The 11808-nt window shown below is 47.7% G+C and overlaps 1 protein-coding gene across 5 annotated transcripts in view; it reads right to left on the reverse strand.

The window, feature by feature from the left end:
- The window catches only part of PAK4 (p21 (RAC1) activated kinase 4), a 42594-nt gene extending 38658 nt beyond the window's left edge, over nucleotides 1-3936 (reverse strand). For 2 of the 5 annotated variants that reach the window (XM_017657754.3, XM_037021562.2), the window contains exon 1: nucleotides 3752-3927. The gene's annotated coding sequence lies outside the window, so the exon portion shown is untranslated. Of the gene's footprint in view, nucleotides 1-3751 lie in introns of all 5 variants that reach the window. The other 3 variants (XM_017657755.3, XM_017657760.3, XM_017657757.3) reach the window with 3 other exon arrangements.
- Nucleotides 3937-11808: the final 7872 nt, after the last annotated feature.

The following is an 11808-nucleotide window of genomic DNA, read 5'->3' on the forward strand; positions in this document are numbered from 1 at the left end:
TCCTCTCCTGCTGGGACTATCACAGCAGCCTCCCCACAGGTCTCCCTGCTGCTGGCCGCCATGATCTGTCCTCCACACGGCAGCCTGAGCAATCTTTATACAAGGGAAACCAGACGTTGCTTAAAGTCCTCCAATAAGGCGCCATTACACACAGAGTGAAATCCACACTCCTTACATCACCAGCACCTTCCTGACCCCACATTGGCCTCTGTGGGTACTGGATCATCCTGCGTTCATTTGGACCTCAGGGCCCTTATGTGCTCCCTACTGGCTACCTGTTCTATTCTTCCCACCTCCTTTCTAGGTCCGGCTCGCTCTTTCTCATCAATCAGTTGTCTCCTACCATCTCAGGCCTGAGTTAAGTGTTTTAGCAAGAGTCACAAATATGTGTAAAGCAGGATGAAGAGCAAAGGGTCCCCCAAGCCCTATGAGGAAGCACATTGGCACAACCGCTTAAGAGAGCAATTTGGAAGGTCCAGCACTTCCACTGCAGGGCATACGCCCAAGAGAGACTCCAGCCACAGCACACAAGGAAACACATTCCGGAATGTTCAATGCCAAGCTGCTTGTTACCATCCCAATAGGAAACCACCTAAACGGCGATGGAAAGGTGAACGGATAACTCCTGTGAGGCTCAATCACAAAAAGAAACATTCAACAGCAGGAAAAATGAATGGCCTGCCCAAGACCTACACACATCCATCCAGGGAAATACCCAAACTCTAACGGTGAGCAGAAAAAGCAGGTTAGTTACCGCAATAGCACTTGTCTGATCTGTAAAACTGTAAGACAGTGGTGGTCAACCCTGGCTAGCCATTAGATGCTGGCCCCACCCCAAATCAAGGAAATCTGTGTCAGAAACTCTACAGCGGGCCTGGGTAACGGCATTTTGAAAGCCCTGCAGGTGACTGCAATGTGTAGCCGGGGCTGAGGGCTATTGCTCTAGTGTTTGTGAATACATTCAAAGATAGTAAAGGTAGGGACACCTGCAGAGGAACGCTGACCACCAAAGCCAGGACAGTGACAAACCGGCAGGGAGGGCAGCGAGGGACTGGGGAGAGGAAAGGGGCCTTTAACAGGATCTGCAGTGTTCTGTCCCACGGACGCTGGGGGCAGCGGGGCTGGGGGTGGGGGGTTGTTATACTGGAAGCTCCTGTCTTTTCCCTAGCCTACAGTGTATCATAAGGAACAAAACTGGCATGTAAGAAATTACTTGCCCAAGATCCCAACACCGGAAAGTGACAGGGCAGGGCCCTGAATGGGATCCCCAGGGCCCAAGCTCTACCCCCTCCTTATCTGGCCGAGCACAGGAGGTCGAGGGAGCTGGCACGGTGGCACCCAAGGCCAGGCCAGTTCACAAGGCTGCCAGGTGGGTGCCCACACGGTGACCCTGCTACAGCCAGGTGGGGGTGGGGCAGCTGCCAGAGGAAGCCAGGAGGCAGGCGGGGAGAGGCCCCTTCAGCCCTCTTTGGGAAGCAGCATCAGGACGATGCTTACACAGCACCTAGTGTGAGCCAGGCCTTGGGCCATACACTTCTCACTCTGTATCCTCAAGGCAATTCTAGGAGGTCACCACTATCAGTATTCCCATTATGCAGAGGAGGAAACTGAGGCCCAGAGAAGTTAAGTGACTTGCCCACAGCCACACAGCCAGGGGCTGGTGGAGCTGAATGTGAACCAGGCACCCCTGCTTATAGCATCCTCTCTCTGAACCATTCCCCAGTCCTGCCCCACAGCTACTAAGCATCCCCAACCCTGCTCCACTGGGGGTGGGGGGTTGTTATACTGGAAGCTCCTGTCTTTTCCCTAGTCTACAGTGTATCATAAGGAACAAAACTGGCATGTAAGAAATTACTTGCCCAAGATCCCAACACCGGAAAGTGATCCCACCAGGCCAGGCACCTTAGGGGTAGATATGTAGCCACGTATCCCTGGTTGGGGGTCTGGTTCGTCTGCTCCCACCAAGGGACACTGAGAGTCCTCAGAGGCCAGGAACTCTGTGTGTCCTGTCTACTACTGCAGCCTCAGCACTGAGCACAATGTCCAACATTCAGCCACCGATGGCCAAGCATTCTCCATAGGCTAGGCATTGCTTCAGACGGGGATTCAGGGAGGGAACACAGAGAGATTCCTGCCTGTGTGCAGCCCATATGCTAGTGGGGGAGGCAGACAACAAAACTGCTGGGATAAACAAGGTAAGGACAGAGCACAGGGCTGGGGAAAACACAAGAAGTGAGTTAAAGTGTCCGAGGGCAGTGAGTGCTGGGGTGGTCCTGGTGGAGCTGTGGGTGAGTGACATGTGAGTGAGGGGGGCAGGGTGGAGAAAGGATTCCAGGCAGAGAGAACAGGAAGGTCAGAGACCTGGAGGGAAGCATAAGCCTACAGAGTTGAAGAATAGCAAATAGGCCAGTGTGGGTGGCCCCCCCACCCCCGGGTAGGGATGGGAAGAGCAGTAGGAAATGAGGTGGGAGTGACCAGGGACCATGATGAGAGTGTGGGGTCTTAAGTACAGAGAACACCCAACTTTGTACCAAGGTGCCACCTAAAAACAGCCTCCCCAGCCAGAGGCCCATCAGACTCACTAGGCCTCTAGACCACCCACAAACACCCCACTCCCATACACCCATGGGAACCTCTCCTCCCACATCACACCCTTCCTTGAAGGCCAAAGAGACAATCTGTTCCTCCCAAGGAGAGACCCAGCCTTGTCAGGAACAGACTTTCAACAATCTACAATGTGGCGACCGGGGGTGGGGGTGGGGGTGGGGGGGCAGGACCTCTGGAATCATTCAGACCCAGCTCCCAATCTGCTTCTGTCACTTAGCAGAAGCTCTCTGAGCCTCACTTTTCCTATCTGTAAAATGGGTCTATCTAGTACCCACTTCACAAGATCGTGATATAACAAGGCCAGGCATGCAGGGTGCTGAGTGCAGCATTAGCCCTCATTAAATATTAACCAACATTAGGATTGTTGAGAAGCAGGAGAGCATAGTATGACTCTAGGCCCAAAATTCGAGTGCGAATCCCCATCCTACAACTTACTCATTAGGTGACCCTGGGCAAATCACTTAACCTCTGGTAACAGCACCACCCCCATAAAGTTGTGGTGAGGATTAAATATATGTAAAGCATTTATACCTGGGCCTGGCACATGGTAAGTGATTTATGAGTGTTGGCTATTATTTTCATTATTTGTGGGAGGGGGCTCCCGCTTTCCTCCACCAAGAAGCAAGCACCTTTGATCTCTCTCTTGGCCTCCCCTGCTCCTCCTCCCCAGCAATCTATCCTACTTGGGTTTTAACTTCTGACACTCAGGAACATCCTATCAGCCGGCAGAGTCTGACCTCTGCCCCCTCGGGCACGCCCAACCTTTGATTCCATAAGATGCCCCCCAACCTAAATCTCATTCATCTGCTCCGCTGGTTATTACCTTGACCGTCCAACCCACCACCCCTACCGTTGTGCCCTCTGCCCCTCACAGAGGCACTCTCCCGTCAAATTATTTTGACCCCCTTTTTTGACGATCGCTCCGACCCCCTCAAACGCGCCTCCACTTCAAATTTCGAACTTTGCGCTCCCCTTCGCCACGCCCCTTTAGCTAGTTTGACCTTTGACCTCCCCTCTCCCTTCCCCACAGCACTGACCCCCCGACCCCTCGGACGCGACCCTTCCCTCCAGGAGTGAACTTTGACCTCAGCGGCCCCGCCCCCTACTTGTGTAAACCTTCTCCCACCGCCATCGCTCGGCCTACCACAATTCCCTGGCCCGACCGCTTATTCTACCGGCTCGGCACTGCCGTCGCTCGCGGCCTAGCTGCTCCACCCGGAATTCCGTGCCCTCACGCTGTCCTTAGCTCTCTTGCGCCGCCACCACCGCGGCCACTGCCGCCGCCATGTTAAATCCCCAACGAACATCCGGGGCTTTACCCCCCTCGCCGCCCACCAGTCTCCATAGCAACGGGGCTGCCTGGGCGGGGGCAGGGCCCACCCAGGGGCGGAGCTGGGCTCTTGGCAGCGCCCGCTGAAGTCGCTGATTGGTGCATATTGTCCAATCGGAGGCCCTCGGGCTGAAAATGCCAAGCAGGGATTGGAAAATTTGGAAAGGGTGCGGGAAGGCTGGCTCCAGGCCCACTCGGGTTCCTTTTTTTTTTTTTTTTTTCGGTCCTTCTAGAAATCCACTCGGGTTCTTAAAGGGGAAATGACTATTGTAACACCCATTCCCACTTTACACCGAAAGAAGTTATTGGGTGGAAGGCAGTAAAGGAGAATAATGGCCAGAAACACTTCAGCACTTACTCTGGCCCATAGTGCTTCACTTGTTCGTCTCCGTGAATATTCACCACAACGCTGTTGTATTATTAATACCCATTTTACAGATAAAGAAACAGGCTCAAAGCGGATGCGAACTAGCCGCCTCAGGTAATGAGTTCTGAATGACAGTCTGCGCCCGGTAACATGACTTAGGAGAGATACACTATTGGATCTTAATCGTTTTTACACTTTTTAAAGTTAATCATTTGTCCAAAAAATTCGGGGTGTAAAAAAGAACCCATAAATTAAACTCGGATGTCTTCTATGATTTTACTCACTGAGCTCCAACCACCTTGCTCTTCCAGGAAATACAAGGTGCTCTCCCACCTTAAGGTCTTCGCACTGGCTGTTCCTTCTGTCTGGAATAGACTCTATCCACAGGTATCTTCATGGCCCCCTCCCTCCCCTACTAAAGGGTTTTACTCAAATGCCACCTTATCAGTGAAATTACTTCTGCCCACTCTGAAGCAGCAAACATTCCTCTCATGTGCTACTAAACCCCCCACCTTGTCTGCTTTTCTCATTTTCTGTTGCTCTAATTACCTTCTAACATACTCAATAATTAGCTAATTGTAGTTATTGTTTTTGGTTTTCTCCCCTACTGGAATATAAGCTCCATGGAAGCATGGAGTTTTGTTTTGTTCACTGTACAAGCCCAGTGCCCTGGTACTATAAACATGTGTTGAATGAATAGTAGGATGAATCCTAATTCCACTCCCTCAGAGATACTCTTACATGTTTAGTGCATGTCCCCCTCCCCCAGCACCACTGTCTAGCACATAGTAGGCATTTAATTAATATCTGCAGAATAAATGAATGAATGATTGTACAATGAATCATTTTTTCCATACATTTTACCTACCTTTTAAAAAAAATACAGAATGGGAACCATGTATTTATAGAGAATTTTGTCTTTTTAATACAAGATTATAAATATCACCAGTATCTTTCCATGTCATTAAGCATTCTTTGAGAACATTAGTTTTAATGGTGCAATAAAATGCCATACTATCAATGAACTAATTTGTTTAATCACTCTTTCTTGTTGAATATCTAAGCAGTGATAAATATTTTGCTTTTATAAATAATTTCACCCCCAAAAAAATCCAAACAGCTAAATATTTGTGCACAACTCTAATTATTTCCTTTGAAGAGATTACCACAAGGCGGAATGGCTGGGTCAAAGGAAATGCACATCTTTCAGATTTAATAATAGTAACAGTTTCCATGCTTGGAATATTTCTATGCACCATGCATGGTGCTAAGCCCTGTAATTTTAACAACAGGGACTGTGATTATACTTGCTTCACAGAGGAGGAAACTTGAGACTTAGAAAAGTAACTCCATTTGCTCAAAGTCTCACGCACGCTAATGGGTCAGAGCCAGGGCTCAGCGCCAGCTTTGAAACCTTAAGCAGGCTCTCGCTAGCTGCCCTCTGCTGCCTCCCCATGGCCTGGGATGCATACTGCCAGGTTGTGTTACAGGGATCCGATTCACCCTCCCACCAGCATTCCGAGGAAATATGTCCTTTAAATAGTATCCTCGCCAGCATTAGACATTCTTGTTTTTGTGCTCTTTTGAAATCTTCATGCCTTCCAGAGTTCCTGTTTTTTAAAAGAAGCAAGTCTAGTAGCTGAGATGATGGCACTTTATCCAGGTCACGATGATGGGAGGAGGGCTAGGAACAGCTTTTGCCTTTTTAATGCCCTGCACAAAGAGTAGGGCATTATTAGGCTCCAGAACCCATGCCTGGGGAAGCCTCCTTATAACTAGTTAGGGATCTCAGTCAGAGATCAGACCCCTGGGACAAGCCCAGTGGCAGACCTGTTCCAGGGACTTCCTTGAGATGGACAATCAGGCCCTCCTACTCTGGGATCTGGATGAGGAAATCAGCCCGGAAAGAACCTCCTACAGAGGCTTCCTGGAGGAGGTGGTAAGGAGGTGAACCCCAATGGATGAAAACAGGAGAGGAGCGTGAGGAAGATTTGGCCTCGTAAAAATGGTACACTTCAGTGCCTCAAGAAAAAAGGCAAATGGCAATATATAGTTGGCAAGCAAAGCTTTCTGTCCTTCCTATGTAGAGTATTTACAAATCAATACGGTGAACATACAACAGAAAAATAGGCAAAGATATGAACAAAAAAAATTGGTAATACAGACTGTCTCATGAATAAGGAAAAGTGGAAGTGGCAAACAAGAAATTAATGAAATGGATACTAAGCTATTAAACAAATCCCTCGCTCCCCTTCTTTTTGGCCTCTCAGAAAAATATTTTTTTAATACTATAATCACTGCTGATGAAAATCAAGGTAACAGCCACTCATACCCTACTTTTAGGGTTGTTATCTGGCTTTTGGCAATATCTTCAAGAGACTTAATGCTGTCCACACTTTGATACAGCAATTCTACCTCTAGGAATTGTTCTTAAAGGAAAAGAAAGACATAGACAAAGGTGTATATGTGAAGATATTCATCATTAGTGTTATTTTTAGTCAGGATTTTTTCATCACCATTGTTTTAAAATTATTGAACTATGGTACTGTATTTAACAATCCTCCTATTACTGCACGTTTAGGTTGCTTCCAATTTTTTTTTTCACTGCTCACTATGCCAGACTCTCTCTAAATGCTTCCCCTGCATGAACTTACCTAATCCTCCCCACTTATCTATAAGTTGGAATCTTTAGCTCCATTTAACAGGTGAGGAAATCAAGGCATGGAGTCAGGTGGGAAGTGGAACAATGTCTTACCACTTGTGAAGCAGCTTTGCTGGAATTTTAACCAGGAAGTCTGACTTCAAAGCTGATGCTCTTAAAGACTGCATCAAAATCAGCCAATAAATAGATTCATTGGATGCTCTCTGCATGCTGAGTATGCTGAATAATGATCATTGTAAACACTTATTGAGCAATTTCTGAAAAGCAGGTTAATCCCCATAACCTTCCCATATACCCGTGTCACCCCCATTCTACAAATGTGCCAACAGAGGCACAAAGAGATTAATTAACTTCTGCAAAGTCACAGGAACAGCTTGGCTTCAGGGTCTAGACTCCTAACCATTTCTCTTATGAACATCTCTCAAGAACAAACGCTTGAGAGAGAGATAATAAACACAGGAACAAATAGATAATACAAAATAAGGTGATGAGCAGAGCTCAAAACGTGTCACGGGCTACGTCCATGGAAAACACAGGACCCAGCGATCCCACTCTTAGGTATTCACTCAAGACAAATGAAAACACAGCGACACAACGACTTGTACAGGGATATTCATAGCAGCTGTTTTTTCATCATTGTCCAAAACTGGAAACAACCCAAGACGTCCATCAGTTACTGAACAGATAAAGACATTGCAATTCATCCACTCCATGGAACACTATACAGCATGAAAAGGAATAAATTATTGATAAGCAGGGAAACTTGGATGAGTTGCCAATGTATTAGGCTGGGGAGAAGCAGCCAGTCTCAAAAGGTTACGTACTGTAAGGTTCCATTCCTAGCATTCTGGGAAAGGTAAATCTAATCTGTAGTGATAGCAGATTAGCTGTCGCCTGAAGCTAGGGAACACAGGAAAGGATTTACTGCAAAGGGACAGGAGGGAACCTTTGGAGTGATGGAAGCATCTTGTATCTTGATGGTGAGGGTGGTTTCCTGGGAATGCACATCTGTCATAATCCATCAAATCGTACACTTGGAAAGGGTGCAGTTAATTGCATTAAATTACATCTCCATGAAGTTATACTGAAACGTTTTTTAAATGCAGTAGAGAAAAGTGACTTTGGTTCATAATCGTGTATCGACATTGGTTTTTTAGTTGTACGAAATGTACCATATTCAGGTAAGATTTTAATGGGGGAAACTGATGGAAACTCTGCCCTATCCAAAAGACAAAGTTGACTTTTCAAAATGAAAAAAAAAAAAAAGCAAAAGAGATGATTTTATGCTCACATTATTTTTTTACTTATTTATTTTATAATTGGAAATTTGTACCACTTGCTCCCCTTCACCTGTTTCACCCCTCCCTTTTGGCAGCCACCAGATTGTTTGCTGTATTTATGTGTCTGTGTCTGTGGGGTTTTTGTTTTTAATGCTTGTTTGCTCATTTTTGGTTTTGTTTGTTTTGTTATCCAGATTCCACATATAAGTGAAATCATGTAATATTGTCTTTCTTGGTCTGCCTTACTCACTTAGCATAACACCTTCTCAGTCCATCCCTGTTGTTGCAAGATTTCCTTCTTTTTGACTGAGTAATATTTCACTGTGTATATGTATCACTTCTTCTTTATATCCACTCTTCTGTTGATGAACATTTAGGTTGATATGCCATGTTAACTTATGAAGGAAAGAAAAACAGGTTAAAAACCCACCCATATCATATGGTAGTATTTTCATTTTTAAAATACCAGGAGTTTTGAGAAAAAAATATTAAAATGTTAAGAGAAGCTATTAGGAATGGAATAGCCAAGAAATTCCCGCTTCTACCTTATTCTCTTTTGCATGGTTTGAATTTGTTTTATTTTTTTAAACGAGTGTGTTACTTTCTCCCCTGAATTAAAATAAGGATATTATAATTTTTTTAATTTGCTGAGAGGAGGTAGCAAAGATCTGGAAGGAGATCTTAAGAGGGAGGAAGGCACTGCAAGGACGGCCTGCCACCCACGGCATAGGGACCCCCTATACAGAGGCCCACACAGAACTCAAAGAGCAGCCTGTCTCCCAGTGCATGCGTGCAGGATCCAGAGAGGAATTTTTTGCCCTCTCCATGTCCTCTGTTCTCATCTCCCTCCACATTATCCCTTGCTCACTCATAGGGTTGCAATAAAAATTTAGCCAATATCTCTATTCAGACAAACTTTGAGTCAATTTTAACATAAATCTATCCCCATGCAATATTTGAGACATACGTATACTAAAAATTTATTTATTTTATATGAAATTCAAATTTAACTTGACATCCTGTATTTTATCTGGTAATCCTACTCACTCCACACGAGCCAGCCTGGCCTCATGGCTGTTTCTCAAACACACGGGCTCAAGCCCTGCCTCAGGGCCTTTGCACCCGCTGGTCCATCTGCCTGGATCACTATCCTTGGTCTTTGCTTTGACCAACTCCCTATTCTTTGGTTCAGATGTTACCTCCTCAGAGGGGCTTCCCTGGGCACCATATCCAAAACACCCTTTACTATCCCATTCTTTAATATCAATGCTACTTTCTTCATAATGCTGATCACCATCTGGAATTACCATGTGATAGCGTTTTTGTTCCCATAGTTTCTTCTCTACCTCCCCCAGTAGAACATAAGCCTCACAAGGACAGAAACGTCATCCTGGCCACCACTTGGATCATAGTAGTTACACAGTCCTTTCATGGTTCTTAATTAAAATCAACAGCAGCCATTTCTGGCCGATTTAAGCAATGAAGGACTTGAACAGATCAGCATTTGTTAGTGAATAAAACCAGAGATCTGCAACCTCCCCCTTCTCGGCTCTCCAGCCACCCCAGGAGCTCTCGCTAAGGCCCCGTGGCCCTTTCTGGGAGCACTCACCCCTAGCCTGCTGGACTGGGGCCTGTGTAGCCTCCAAAAGTCTGCTCAGCTTTGCCTCCCAGAAGCCTTGGGGTCTCTGGCCCTGCAACCTGTCACTTCCTGTGCATGTCACACAGCACAGGTGTTGCAATCAGCCCTATGTGCCTGTCTCCTGCGCACCCAGCAGTAGGAGCTCTGAGGGCTGGGCCTCTACCTGAGTCTCCTAAATCACTGTCATTCCTACTGTTTGTTACCTGCTCCCTCAGCGCCAGGTGCTGTGTTAAGCATTTTACCTATATTTCTCCTTCCTTCGCTCATTAGTTCAGCCAGTGCTTATTGAGCCACTGCTGTGTATCAGGCACTGGGGTGACAGGGGTGAACAGAGCTGGCAAAAATCCCTGCACCCCAGGAGCTCACGTTCTGATGGAGGAGATAAAGACTAAATAATTAAAGCTGTGTCTATACATCAGGTCACAAAGCCGAAGCGCTCTGAAGGAAGGTGAAGCAAGGAAAGGGGATGGGAAGTTGGGGTTGGGCAGTCATGGGGGGCTCACTGAAAGGTGAGATTTGAGCAAAGACCTGAAGGCAGAGAGGGAGGGAGTCGTGGGGGTACCTGGGGGCAGCGTCCCAGGTAGAGGAACAGCCAGTGCACAGGTAGAGGGGAACTGGATAGGTTTGAGACCAGTGAGGCTGGAGCAGAGTGCGCAGGGGCCAGGAGGGGGAGATGAGGGTGGGGAGGGGACGGGGCAGGGTGTGTGTGGAGGGCCCCAGGGAGGACTCTGGCTTTTACTCTGAGACAGAGCCCTAGGAGCACTCAAGAAGGGCAGGGACACGATCTGACACAGCCGCCCACAGATCCCTTTGGCTGCGGTGGGAACAGACTGTGGGAGGTGGGGACGGGAGCAGAGGGGAGACCAGGCAGGAGGCAAGAGACAAGGTGGACAGGGCCAGGGTGGGAGGTAGCTTTGGAGACAGGAGAGGGGCACAAACTCTAGTTAGATTTTAAGGACAAAGCCAACAGAATTTACTAGCTGAATGAATGCAGGACATAAGAAAAACAAGAGTCAAGGACAACACAAAGGCTTTCAACCCTATTTAATGCCAAGGCAACCCCACGAAATACCATCATTCTTTTGTAACAGATGATGAAACAGAGGTTCAGAGAGGGCTGGTGATTCCACATCCCACAGGAAGTGGCAGAGCTGAGATTCGAACCCAGCTTTTGCCCATGCCAGGCCTTGGCTCCCTGTGGACCCCACCACCCAGGCATGTTCACAGCCCCCTCCATCCCAGGACAGAACGTGCCAGGCCCCACGGGCACCAGCTGAGTATTTGGCCGCAGCATGCAATGATGACTCTCACAGGCTTGGTGCCCTTCCACGGCATTCCCTCGGTGCATGTCAGCTGTGTGGGGTAACTTTCCCTGCCTGCTTGCTAGCTCCCATGGGCCCAACTGGGGCTGATTCATCACAGTCCTGGCGTTGCTTGTCTGGAGCCTGGCATGTGATGGCCTTCAATAAGGCAACAAATATTTATTAAGCATCTATCTTGTTCCCATCTGCTCTGGGCCACACTCTGGGACTGCCCTCTTGGGGTTGACAGTCCAGTGGCAGACACAGATCCACCCCCCAAAGGTGACGACCCAGAACGGGGTTCTGGGAGGGGTTGGTGGAGGTGACTGACCCATGAATGAACCAGATGACCTTGGTCTCCATCCTCACGGACCTCCAGCTGAGAGAGTAGACTGACAGTGAACAAAGTAGCAGGTACATGAGAATTGCAAAATGCTGGGAGCTGGAGATGAAATGAAACAAGGACGGGCCAGAGAATGAGTGCAGCTCTTCCCACTGGGGGAGTCAGGGAAGGCTGGGACCTCAGGCTGGGAAGGTACCAGCCCAGGATGAGCTGAGGACAGGTCACTCCAGGGACAAAGAGCCGATGCACAGAGAGAAAGCTTGGTATGTTCCAGAAGCT

The sequence above is a fragment of the Manis javanica genome, chromosome 17, assembly GCF_040802235.1.
Source record: "Manis javanica isolate MJ-LG chromosome 17, MJ_LKY, whole genome shotgun sequence".
In the NCBI taxonomy this organism is placed as follows: Eukaryota; Metazoa; Chordata; class Mammalia; order Pholidota; family Manidae; genus Manis; species Manis javanica.